Source organism: Bufo bufo, chromosome 5, assembly GCF_905171765.1.
Source record: "Bufo bufo chromosome 5, aBufBuf1.1, whole genome shotgun sequence".
In the NCBI taxonomy this organism is placed as follows: domain Eukaryota; kingdom Metazoa; phylum Chordata; class Amphibia; order Anura; family Bufonidae; genus Bufo; species Bufo bufo.
Genome location: NC_053393.1, coordinates 156103267 through 156115790, shown reverse-complemented (window position 1 = coordinate 156115790; position 12524 = coordinate 156103267). Strand labels below are relative to the sequence as shown.

Below are 12524 nucleotides of genomic sequence, written 5' to 3'. Positions count from 1 at the left end.
AAAGTAATATAAGGAAGTATTACTTTACTGAGAGAGTATTGGATGCATGGAATAGCCTTCCTGCAGAAGTGGTAGCTGCAAATACAGTGAAGGAGTTTAAGCATGCATGGGATAGGCATAAGGCTATCCTTCATATAAGATAGGGCCAGGGACTATTAATAGGATTCAGATATATTGGGCAGACTAGATGGGCCAAATGGTTCTTATCTGCCGACACATTCTATGTTTCTATGTCACTACAATAATGTCCATAAAAAGTGCTGACTTGTGCATGATACAAAAACGACTTAGGCCTCATGCACACGACCGTTGTTTTATGCCGTGTCCATTGTGCCTTTTCTTCGTGATTTTCTGCGGACCCATTGACTTTTAATGGGTCCATTAAAAACTCGGCTAATGCACCGTTTGTCATCCGCCTCCGTGATCCGTGGTTCCAGTCCGTCAAAAAAATATAACCTGTCCTATTATTTTTGCGGAAAACGGTTTGCGGACCCATTCAAGTCAATGGGACCGCTAAAAAACACGGAGGCACACAAGATTGTCATCCGCGTCCGTTTTTTTCCTATGATTTGCATGGCAAACCTGTGTTAGATTTTTTTTTACTTTCCTTCATGTCTGATGATCCTCCAAAAATAAAGGAAGACACACAGAAACAAAAACGGAAACGGATCACGGAACCCCATTTTGTGGAACGGAACACAACAACGGTCGTGTGCATGAGGCCTTATACTGCTGAATTGTAAAAAGATGACACAAATGACAGAAAAGGAAAAAGATACAAGGTGGGATAATTATAAATTCTTGCTTGTGCTAAATCTCAATCACATTCTATTTCTTTACACAAATCCTTACATACATATATTGTCACAGTACAATGATCACTGTTTTATTATAATGGTTCTATACAGCTTCACTATAGCATTTAGACTTTTAACATATCTGATCCTTTGTTTACATGAAGACTCAGTTAGTGTACTTGTTTATGGGGATGTTGGGGAAAATCACTGAATAGCCATGCTAGCTGTGCTAAGTTGGTCAGTACAAAAAATGTCATAAGAGGTTACCCATGGCCATTTGGGCATGAACCGGCAAGGCACATGTAGGATCTTTTGATCTGTATGCTCGTCATCACGTTTTTGCAATAGGATGTCTGAGACTCCCTCTCTTGCATTCCACCATGACTGGGAGCCAGCTATGGGCCTGTGCCCTGTTAGGACGGTTAACAAAAGCTATGTGCCTGCCAGGATGGCCGACAGGAGCCTGCCCAGTGAACACAGGTCAGAGTGATAGTTTTCACTACGTATCTGATTTGTCTGTTTGTATATGTCTTTATCATTGTTAGCAAACTTTTTATTCACTTTTAGACTTTTTCACTTCAACAAGTGGCATTTTTTATGTAGAGAAAGTTAAAACAAAGCACTTACTAATGTATTGTGATTGTCCATATTGCCTCCTTTGCTGGCTAGACTAATTTTTCCATCACATTATACAATTCTCGTTTCCATGGTTAGGACCACGCCAACAATCCAGCATCAGTGGTCGTGCTTGCTATAGAAAAAAAGCACTGATAGCTCTGGTGGCTGGGACTAAAGGAGCGCACACAGGGCAGCACTTTTTTCTATAGTGTGTAAGCACACCCACTGATATTGCATTGAAGGGTGGTCGTAACCATGGAAACAAGCAGTGTATAATGTGAAGCAATATAGACAATCACAATACCTTAGTAAGTGCCTTGTATTAACTTCTACTACATAATAAATGCAATTTGCTGAAAGAAGAAAATCACTTTAACCTTATCTTATTCCCAGATATCAGTATTCATTGTAAAAAAAAGAAAAAGTTGGTGATCTCAAGAACCCCAAAACACAATGGAGGAGAATAGTAGTCCCTTCCTGCAAAGAGGGGGGTTCTACTTTGTCCTGCAGAATGACACCTTAATGAAAACCAAACACACTCCATTATAGTCAAAAAAGAGTTCGCTGGGTGTGTTGGTGTCAGTCCCACACTTTCATTTTTCTGTTCCTACACTAGAACAGAAAAACTGAAAATGCCTTAAGGATCCACCCTAATTTTGCAAATCTGACATGTGTCACTTAATGTGGTGATAACTTTGGAATGCTTTTACTTATCCAAGTCATTCTGACACTGTTTTCTTGTGAAATTTCATACTTCATGTTAACGATAAATTTGAGTTAAAATGTTTTACCTTTATTTATTTTAAAAACTGTAAAATCTACAGAAATGTGAAAAAATACAATATTTTCCAAATTTCAATTTCTCTGCTTTTAGGACAGTCAGTAATTTCTCATAAAATAGTTAATATTCACCATATGTCTACTTTATGTTAGCATCATTTGTAAATGTCATTTTATATTTTAGGAAGTTAGAAGGCTTAGAATTTTAGAAGCAATTTTTCAAATTTAAGGGCCAATTCAGTTACTTTGAGGGGGCTTACATCATAGAAACCACTCATAAATGACTCCACATTAGAAACTACACCCCTCAAATTATTCAAAACTGATTTTTTATTTTTCACGGACATAAATATTTACACTCTTTTGCTATGACACTTTAAATTTTGATCTGTTGGCCTCTCATTTCGCTTGATCATCTTTGAGATGTTTCTACACCTTGATTAGAGTCACCCTGTGGTAAATTCAGTTGTTTGGACATGATTTTGAAAGACGTACTGCTATCTATATACAGTGAGGAACAGAAGTATTTGACCACCCTGCGATTTTGCAAGTTCTCCCACTTAGAAATCATGGAGGGGTCTGAAATTCACATTGTAGGTGCATTCCCACTCAGAGTCAGAATAAATAAGAAAATCTGGAAATCACATTGTATGATTTTTAAAGAATTTATTTGGCTTATACTGCTGAACATAAGTATTTGAACACCTGAGAAAATCAGTGTTAATATTTGGTACAGAAGCCTTTGTTTGCAATTACAGAGGTCAAACGTTTCCTGTAGTTCTTGACCAGGTTTGCACACACTGCAACAGGGATTTTGGCCTACTCCTCCACACAGATCTCCTCTAGATCTGTCAGGTTTCGGGGCTGTCACTGAGCAACACAGAGTTTCAGCTCCCTCCAAAGATGTTATATTAGATTTAGGTCTGGAGACTGGTTAGGCCACTCCAGAACCTTGATATGCTTCTTACAGAGCCACAACTTGGTTATCCTGGCTGTGTGCTTCGGGTTGTCACGTTGGAAGACCCAGACACGACCCATCTTCAATGCTCTGACTGAGGGAAGGAGGTTGTTGCTCAAAATCTCACAATAAATGGCCCTAATTATTCTCTCCTTAATACAGTGCAGTCGTCCTGTTCCCTTCGCAGAAAAGCACCCCCAAAGCATGATGTTACCACCCCCATGCTTCACAGTAGGGATGGTGTTCTTGGGATGCAACTCATCCTTCTTTTTCCTCCAAACACGACGAGTGAAGTTTAGACCAAAAAGTTCTACTTTGGTCTCATCTGACCACATGACTTTTTCCCATGCCTCCTCTGGATTATCCAGATGGTAATTGGCAAACTTCAGACAAGCCTGGACTTGTGATGACTTGAGCAGGGGAACCTTCCGTGCAATGAATGATTTTAAACCATGACGGCATAGTGTTCTACCGACAGTGACCTTTGAAATAGAGGTCCCAGCTCTCTTCATGTCACTGACCAGCTCTTCCCTTGTAGTTTTGGGCTGATTCCTCACCTTTCTTATCATCAGTGATACCCCACGAGGTGAGATCTTGCATGGGGCCCCAGTCCGAGGGAAACTGACAGTCGTCTTTAGCCTCATTTTCTAACAATTGCTCCAACAGTTGATCTATTTTTTTACCAAGCTGCTTCGCAATTGCACTGTAGCCCTTTCCAGCCTTGTGGAGGTCAACAATTTTGTCTCTGATGTCTTTTGACAGCTCTTTGGTCTTGCCCATGGTAGTAGTTGGCGTGTGACTGGCTGTGGGGTGGACAGGGGTCTTTAAAGAGCTCAGACAGGTGCTACTAAGTTAGATTAATGAGTGGAGCAGAGGTGGATTTTTTAAAGGCACAGTACTATGTCTTTGAGAGCCAGAATTCTTGCTGTTTCTCAGGTGTTCAAATACTTATGTTCAGCAGTGCAAGACAAATAAATTATTTAAAAATTATACAATGTAATTTCCTGATTTTTTTTTAATTTCAGACCCCTCCATGATTTCTAAGTAGGAGAACTTGCAAAATTGTAGGGTGTTCAAATACTTCTGTTCCTCGCTGTAAGTATCACAGTTGACAATACATACCAGAGCAAAAACCAAGCCATGAGGAGGAAAGAACTGCCTAAAGAGATCATAGACATGATTGTGTGGAGGCATGCAGTGCTGCCCATAATTATTCATACCCCTGGCAAATTTTGACTTAAAGTTACTTTTATTCAACCAGCAAGTAATTTTTTGACGGGAAATGACATAGGTGTCTGCCAAAAGATAATAAGACGATGTACAAGAGGCATTATTGTGGAAAAAAAAATACATTTTTCAGCTTTTATTTACATTTGAGCAAAAAATACAAGATGTTCCGCACTGTGGAAAATCTCAGAGGACGTGGTCGGAAGCCAAAAGTGACACCTGTGCTGGCCAGGAGGATAGTTAGAGAGGTGAAAAAGAATCCAAGGATCACCACCAAGGCCATCCTGGTGAATCTCGGCTCTGCTGGTGGCAATGTCTCAAGGCAGACAATCCAACGGACACTGCACAATGCAGACCAAGGAGGACGCCACTTCTCCAGATAAAGCACACAAAAGCTCACTTGGCCTTTGCAAAAGCTCATCTGGACAAAGAAGAAGACTTCTGGTCTTCTGTGTTATGGTCAGATGAAACAAAAATGTAATTGTTTGGTCACAATGATGTTTCCTTCATTTGGCGTAAAAAAGGAGAAGCCTTCAACCCAAAGAACACCATCCCCACTGTCAAACATGGTGGTGGGAACCTAATGCTTTGGGGGTGTTTTTCAGCCAATGGACCAGGGAACCTAATCACAGTAAACGGCACCATGAAAAAAGAGCAATACATGAGGATTCTCAACGACAACATTAGGCAGTCTGCAGAGAAACTTGGCCTTGGGCACCAGTGGACATTTCAGCATGACAATGACCAAAATACACAGCAAAAGTGGTGAAGAAATGGTTAGCAGACAACATTAACGTTTTGGAGTGGCCCAGCCAGAGTCCAGACTTGAATCCAATTGGAATCTGTGGAGGAAGCTAAAGATCAGGGTGATGGCAAGAAGACCCTTCAACCTAAAAGATTTGGAGCTCATTGCTAAAGATGAATGGGCAAACATACCTGTGGAGATATGCAAAAAGCTGGTCTGCAATTATAGGAAGCGTTTGATTGCTGTAGTAGCCAATAAAGGCTTTTCTATTGATTATTGAGAAGGGTATGAATAATTTTGGACTGGACACTTTTTGCTCAAATGTAAATAAAAGCTGAGAAATGTTTTTTTTTTCCACAATAATGCCTCTTGTACATCGTCTTATTATCTTTTGGGAGACACCTATGTCATTTCCCGTCCAAAAATTACTTGCTGGTTGAATAAAAGTAACTTTAAGTAAAAATTTGCCAGGGGTATGAATAATTATGGGCAGCACTGTAGATCTGGAGAAGGGTACAAAAATGTTTTGCTGCACTGACAGTTCTCAAGAGCACAGTGGCCTCCATAATGCTTAACTGGAAAACATTTGAAACAACCAGGACTCTTCCTAGAGTTGGCTACCCCACCAAACTAAGTAATTAGGGGAGAGCGGCCTTAAAGAGGTGACTAAGAAACCAATGGTCTCTCTGGCTGAGCTCCAAAAATCTTCTATTCAGATCGGAGAATTTTCCAGAAGTTCAACCATCACTGCAGTATTCTACTAGCGGCTGGACAGGGAGACTGGTCAAAGTTGAGGGAAAGTTGTATGGAGAAAATTATAGAGATATTCTTAATGAAAACCTGATCCAGTGTTCTGGACCTCAGACTGGCCTAAAGGGTTTAACCCAACAAGACAATGAACCTAAGCACAAAGCCAAGACAGTAGTGGCTTAGGAAGAACTCTGTGAATGTTTTTTAGTGGCCCAGCCTAGAGCCTTGACTAGAACCCAATTGAATATCCCTGTAGAGACCTGAAAATGGTTGTCCATTGACGGTCCCAATCCAACCTTATAGAACTTGAAAGGATCTGCAGAAAAGAATGCCATAAAATACCCAGATCCAAATGTGCAAAACTTGTGGCATCATACCCAAGAAGACTAGAAGCTGTAATCGCTGCCAAAGGTACTTCAACTAAGTACTGAGAAAAGGGTCTTAATACTTATGTGAATGCAAAATTTTTGTTTTTCCATTTCAATAAATTAGCAAAAAAATTTAACATTCTGTTTTCACTTTGTCATTATGTGGTATTGAGTGCTGAATGATGGGAAATAAGGCCACAACATAACAATATGTGTAAAAAGTCAAAGGGTCTGTAGACTTTTTGAATGCACTGTGGGTGTTCTACAGGATTTAAACCAAAATGGAGGTGAAACTTAAAAATTTGCAGATTTTCCATTTATTTTTTTTTTACAGTAAGGGTTAACGGCAAAACAAACCTCAATATTTATTACTATGATTCTGCAGTTCACAGAAACACCCCAAATGTGGTATACTTCTGTATTGAAAGTTGCAAATTTTCAACAGAGATGGGATTTATTTTTTGCGGGATGAGTTGCCATTATCATTGGTACTATTTTGCGATACATACTAATTTAATCAATCGGTAATTCGCTTTTTGGGAAGCAGGATAAAGAAAAGGCAGAAATTCTGCCATTGAATTTTGGGCTTTGTTATTGCGGAGTACAGGAAAAAATGTACGTTCAGCGCTGGTCAGTATGATTACAGAGGTACCAATTTTATATAGTTTGTTTTATTGCTACTTTTACACAAAGCATTTTTTTTTGTGTTGCCATTTTCTGAAAGCCATTTTTTATTTTTATGGCAATGGCCTTATTTGAAGTCTGATTTTTGTGGAATGAGCTGATGTTTTCATTGGTACCATTTTGGAGTACGTAAAGCTTGATATTATGCTTTTTGTGATGCCAAGTGATCAGAAAATAGCTGTTCTGGCACTGTTTTTATTTTATTTTTTACGCCATTCAACTGACTGTGTAGGATATTTTTATCTCAGTCATTATGGACACAACGATACCTAGTTGTATTTTTTTCTTTTTTCTTTCAAAAGTAAATGGCTTCATGAGAGGAAAGGGGCGTCTGTTTTTTACTAGAAATGTTTTTGGTTTTTTTTATAAACCACTTTTGGCTTCAGGGGCTGATCCCTTTTACAGTGGAGTACAATAAACGGTGTATTGAGCAGCATTGAAACTGTCAGTTGTACACTGACAGTTCGCTTATGAGATGCATTGCGGGGAGCCGATGAGATGAGGGAGCCCCCTCCCACCCTTAGATGTGGCGGTCAGCATCTGAGTTTTCAGCGATGCCAGCAGATACTGCCACTGATCTATCGAGTGTAGCTCCTGTGCCCACAGAGCACCGTACATGTACATTGTGGAGCCAGAACTCCCTGCCAGCTGTGGAGTACGAGAGTCCGTAAACAGGTTAATAAACTTCCATTCTTGCCTACACGACCTTCAAACGCAAAGTTTAACAAAACATTAGCCTGCAAGAAAGCAATTGACATTTTTGTAACACCATTGCTCTTCAGGTCATAACAAAGAACTGCATAAATGTATCTGTTTGTGGGCATCTCCACTATGTCAGACTTACAAATTCTGCAGACTGACTCATTTTACAAACTGGGAATATTTCCATAACTTCATTCTTCTTGACCACTTGCTTTGCAAACATCTGCAGTTCTTCAAGTAAATCAGACTGCTAAAGTTCTTACGGAATCTCAATTTAACTTTATAGTTAGCATAGCAGTCCAGACTATTTCTAAGTTGAGTTGTAGTAAGTATACTTCTAAGTTTTACCAGGGTCCATAAGCCATAGGTAGACTTCTTGTAAAGTGACAGTCACTGAGCAGTCTATGGGAATGCACTGATTCTTATGATAATGGAAGTTTTGCACAACAAAATATGCAGACAGCTCGAGTAACTAGTGTGTGTATATATATATATAGAAATATACACACATATATATATATATATATATATATATATATACACACACACATACCCTCCACAGGGGAAGACTTACCGACAGGTTAGTGCTAAACAGAATTTAATAATATAATACATGCTATGGGGGTCATATATTAAACTGGTTTAAAGCAGAACTGGCTTATTTGCCCATAGCAACCAATCAGATTCCACCTTTGAGTTTCAAAGAGCTGTTAAAAATGAAAGGTGGAATTCTATTGGTTGGGGCAACTAAGCCAAGTCTCCTTTACACCAGTTTGATAAATGACCAAACATGGCCATATGGGTGCAAATCTGCAGAAACCTACGGTGATTTAAGTAAATTATTCTTACTACCGTATGTCTATAATTGGTAGAAGACAAAATCCGCATCACGCCAACAGCAGTTGAATGCCTGGATCATGGTCATGGGCTAGTAAAGCCCTCTTTTTTTGTACACTGAACGTCTCCTGGAGGGCTGCAGATTTTTTCTTATACTATTTGAATACCTGATTGGGATCAAGAATGCGTGCACCCGCTTCATTTGAACAATTTACCAGGAGTGCTGCCTTTTTCTGTTTCTATGTCTTTAATTAGAAATATGGAGTCAGAAGTTGGCAGTATAAACACTATTTCAAAAAGACTTTTACTGGTAATATGTTTGTCCATGTGCAGGTCAATTGAGTTTCATTGCAGTTTACAGCATTCAAATGCTTCAGCAGAGCATCCGATCCCAGGTGGCATTAACAGCAATTGTTGACTTTCTATTACCCTGCAATATTAATGTAAAATATATTTGAATCAATATGAAATGTATATTCTAGAACAGGGAAGGTGGAAAGCCTGTTACTTTCTGTAGCTACATCAAGTCCCTAGGCAAGAAAAGAGAGAAAAAAACAGCACATGGCCATATTTCTGATTTAATTGAAATAGGATTAGAAAGTTGCATTTCTCCCAGCGGACTGGTGGTGACCTCTGACAGCTCAACAGGAGCCAATGGGTAAATTCAAATACATTGAAGGGTAACAAAAAACATTTTGCCAAGCATTCATCTTCACTGCCAAGCCACGAGCATCCAAAGTAATTCTAACTTTATGTACAGTAGAAAAAAAGAAAAGATCCAACCCTCACTGCAACAACCAAATCAGTATGGAAACAATTAATAAGACACACACATCTAGATAGGCATTCTGGGACACTTCTTTCAGTCAAAGTGGAAAAAGCTAAAAGGCAGAGGGGGAGGGACAAGAAACAAACGACCCCCCCAAAAAAATGAAAAAAGGAGATAATGTAAGTAAATGGGAGATATTTAATCTTGTAATTACTAAGTGAAAACCACAAGGACACTATAGGAGAAGCATGGATGAAGAATGTAGCATATCTTGTGCAGAGCTTATTACACGTTCCCCTGCATCCTTCTGCAATAAAATATTTATGTTAAGGAAAACATTTTCTTTATGAGAGTTCTAGCTTTTCCGCAGAAGGACTTGTGATAGATCAGTACTTGCAACATGTTCTGACCACAAGACCATCATTAAACTCCAACTCTACTGGGAGAGATGTAAGGACAGACCAAGGCTCAACTAATGGAAGACCACACCCAATACAAGAATCCGGTTAATCAGAAAAAAAAAAAAACTCTGGAAAGCAAAAAGGCTAAAGAGCAATACAAGCATTAAAACATGTATTTTACAGAAGGCACAACTCTGGTCTGCAGATTGCAGGTTTAGTTCTACTGAGGAAATCCACAACTATAAACACTTATGACCTGAAGTTTCTATACACAGTAATCTACACAACGCAAAAAAGGGCAGGGCATGTTAAAGCTAATTAAACTATATAGAACATAAATAAACTAACGCTGGGTTGGGTTTCGCAGAATGGATATTAAAGGCAAGGTCAACATCAAGAGACAAGGGGACAACATCCAACTTTCCATCCACAGGCAACTACTTCCAATCATTAATAACACAGTTTACTGATACAAAGGATTCTGGGTGCAACTTCTATCCAATAGACGCCCTCGGTATTCATATGTCTACGTTTATGTCTGACAATGCCCTCTTCTGTATTGAGCATGTTACATACTTGATGTGATAGTTTTGATTTCTGATCTGAATATACCAGACATGTTCACAAAAACACCTATGGAAACAAATCAGCAATGACAGGTGAAGGAAACAAGGAAATCACAGATGCTTTACTGATGGTGTCGACAGGTGTACATTTTTCTCAAATTTTAAGTCGTCACGTAAATGTTTTTGTCGAACCTAAGTAAGCCTTAGGCTACTTTCACACTCACGTTTTGTGCGGATCGGTTCAGATAATACAATCGTCTGCATCCGTTCAGAACGGATCCGTTTGTATCATCTTTAACGTAGCCAAGACGGATCCGTCTTGAACACCATTGAAAGTCAATGGAGGAAGGATCAGTTTTCTATTGTGCCAGATTGTGTCAGTGAAAACAGATCCGTCCCCATTGACTTACATTGTGTGCCAGGACGGATCCGTTTGGCTCAGTTTCATCAGACGTTTTGGTGTCCGCCTCCAAAGCGGAATGGAGACTGATCGGAGGCAAACTGGTGCATTCTGAGCGGATCCTTTTCCATTCAGAATGCATTCAGACCCTGAACGGATCTCACAAACGGAAAGCCAAAACGCGAGTGTGAAAGTAGACTAACAAAATGACGTTCCAGTTGTATTTGTGGACATAATGGCATGATAGTAAAAGCTACGGGTGCTGAGAGTGAGAGCAATATGTAGGTCAAATGAAATAAATCTCAACCTCAGATTCTGAAGCTCCTGTGATAAGCTGCTTTGACAAGCAATAGTTTAGAAAAATAATAATAACAATCACTTTTATGTAAAAAAAATAAAAATAAAAAAAAAGGTAAAAGTGATCTCTTTGGTTTTAGCTTTTTATTGTTGCTGCCGATGCTGTAGAGCCCCACTCCACCAGAATTGAATGAAAATATGATTCATCGTGCATATCATTCACACGCACAAAAATAACTAAGGTGGAAGGCAAAATGACAATAATTATGCATAAACACATTCTCTAAGTGAGAAGGAAGAGAAGGGGAAGGACTTTGCTATATACTTCCTTTATTTATTTTTTAACCATCAGCGCCACTTGTATGGTTCACCTTAAAAAGATCCTCAGAGCATGTAAGTAGTTGATGACATTGATTACTTGTCACAGAACAGACATGAAGGCCAGGAACACACACTGAGGCACAGATGGAGCAAATCATATATATATAAATGTTACATCTATCAAAGCGGTTGGGTTAGATCTGCTGGCATTCCCTATTTCCTCATGTTAGTAATAACCTGGATAACCACAATATCTGTATAACTAGCAGAAAAGTTTCATTGCTTTACAGCATTTCTCCATAAATAAGGAGCCATCTCCTATAAGAGAAAGGCGACAACCTTCTTTTGTAACTTTTACAGGGTTACCATCAGTCCTGTCCTAGATTTGGGGATACGAGTAGGAACCCGAGATAAGCCGCAACTAATTCCCTCATTATCTAAGTTGAAGGTGAACCTAAAGGCAACTAAATTGTATTTGCAAGTAATGGTCCCTAAAATTTTCCACCCACTGACTGAACACCTCTAACGCTTCCAATGGTAATTATAGAGGGGGGAGCATGAAGAGTTGCCAATACAACATCTTCACACAAAAAAACAAAAAAACTCACAATTAACAGTTCCACATTAATCCAAAGTGTCGTTGCATGTGTCTCATCTCCCGAGCCTATTTATGTGTATTTACTATACTTCTATGGCGCCAACCTATTCCGCAGCTCTTTACAGAAATGATCCTATTAGCGCACATTCGTATAATGTTTGCAATAGCTATGACAGCGTTAGAAGCGCAATGTCTGAGCTAACCCACATCACTAGCTGCGTCCCTCCAATTACAGGCTGAACGTATCCAGGATAAAGGTGAGAAGATAGGACAGAGTCAAAGCCCATCTTGGGTTAGAAGATGAAAAGGTGGCGGGTGGACACAATGCACTACATGGCGCTGTGACTAAGGGTTCTGCGCCTCTGAGGTAAATACATAATGCAGAGAGTTTTCTTCTTGGCGGGATGTGGCAGGACTGCGAGGGTTAAGCAGTGCTGGAATCCGAAACTAGAGAGCAGCGCAGCATTCCAGTGGGCCCAGCACAGTATTCACAGCAACCACAACAAGCCAGCCTTTGTCCTCCTCCTCCTCCTCCTCACACACATCAGGAGCACAGCCATGACATTTCTATCAGGTAGTGCTACCAGCGGAGCCGGACATTATGGGGCTGAAGTCTGGAACAGTGTCAGCCATGTAGACGGAAACATCGGCTACGTCTCTTTTTTTTTTCTTCTATTGACCTTTCATACAAGCCCCTAAAATAAAC

At 39.7% G+C, this 12524-nt stretch overlaps 1 protein-coding gene across 4 annotated transcripts in view; it reads right to left on the bottom strand.

The window, feature by feature from the left end:
- Positions 1-12524, bottom strand: part of ZNF521 (zinc finger protein 521) — a 342518-nt gene that overhangs the window by 328150 nt on the left and 1844 nt on the right. The window lies entirely within an intron of this gene.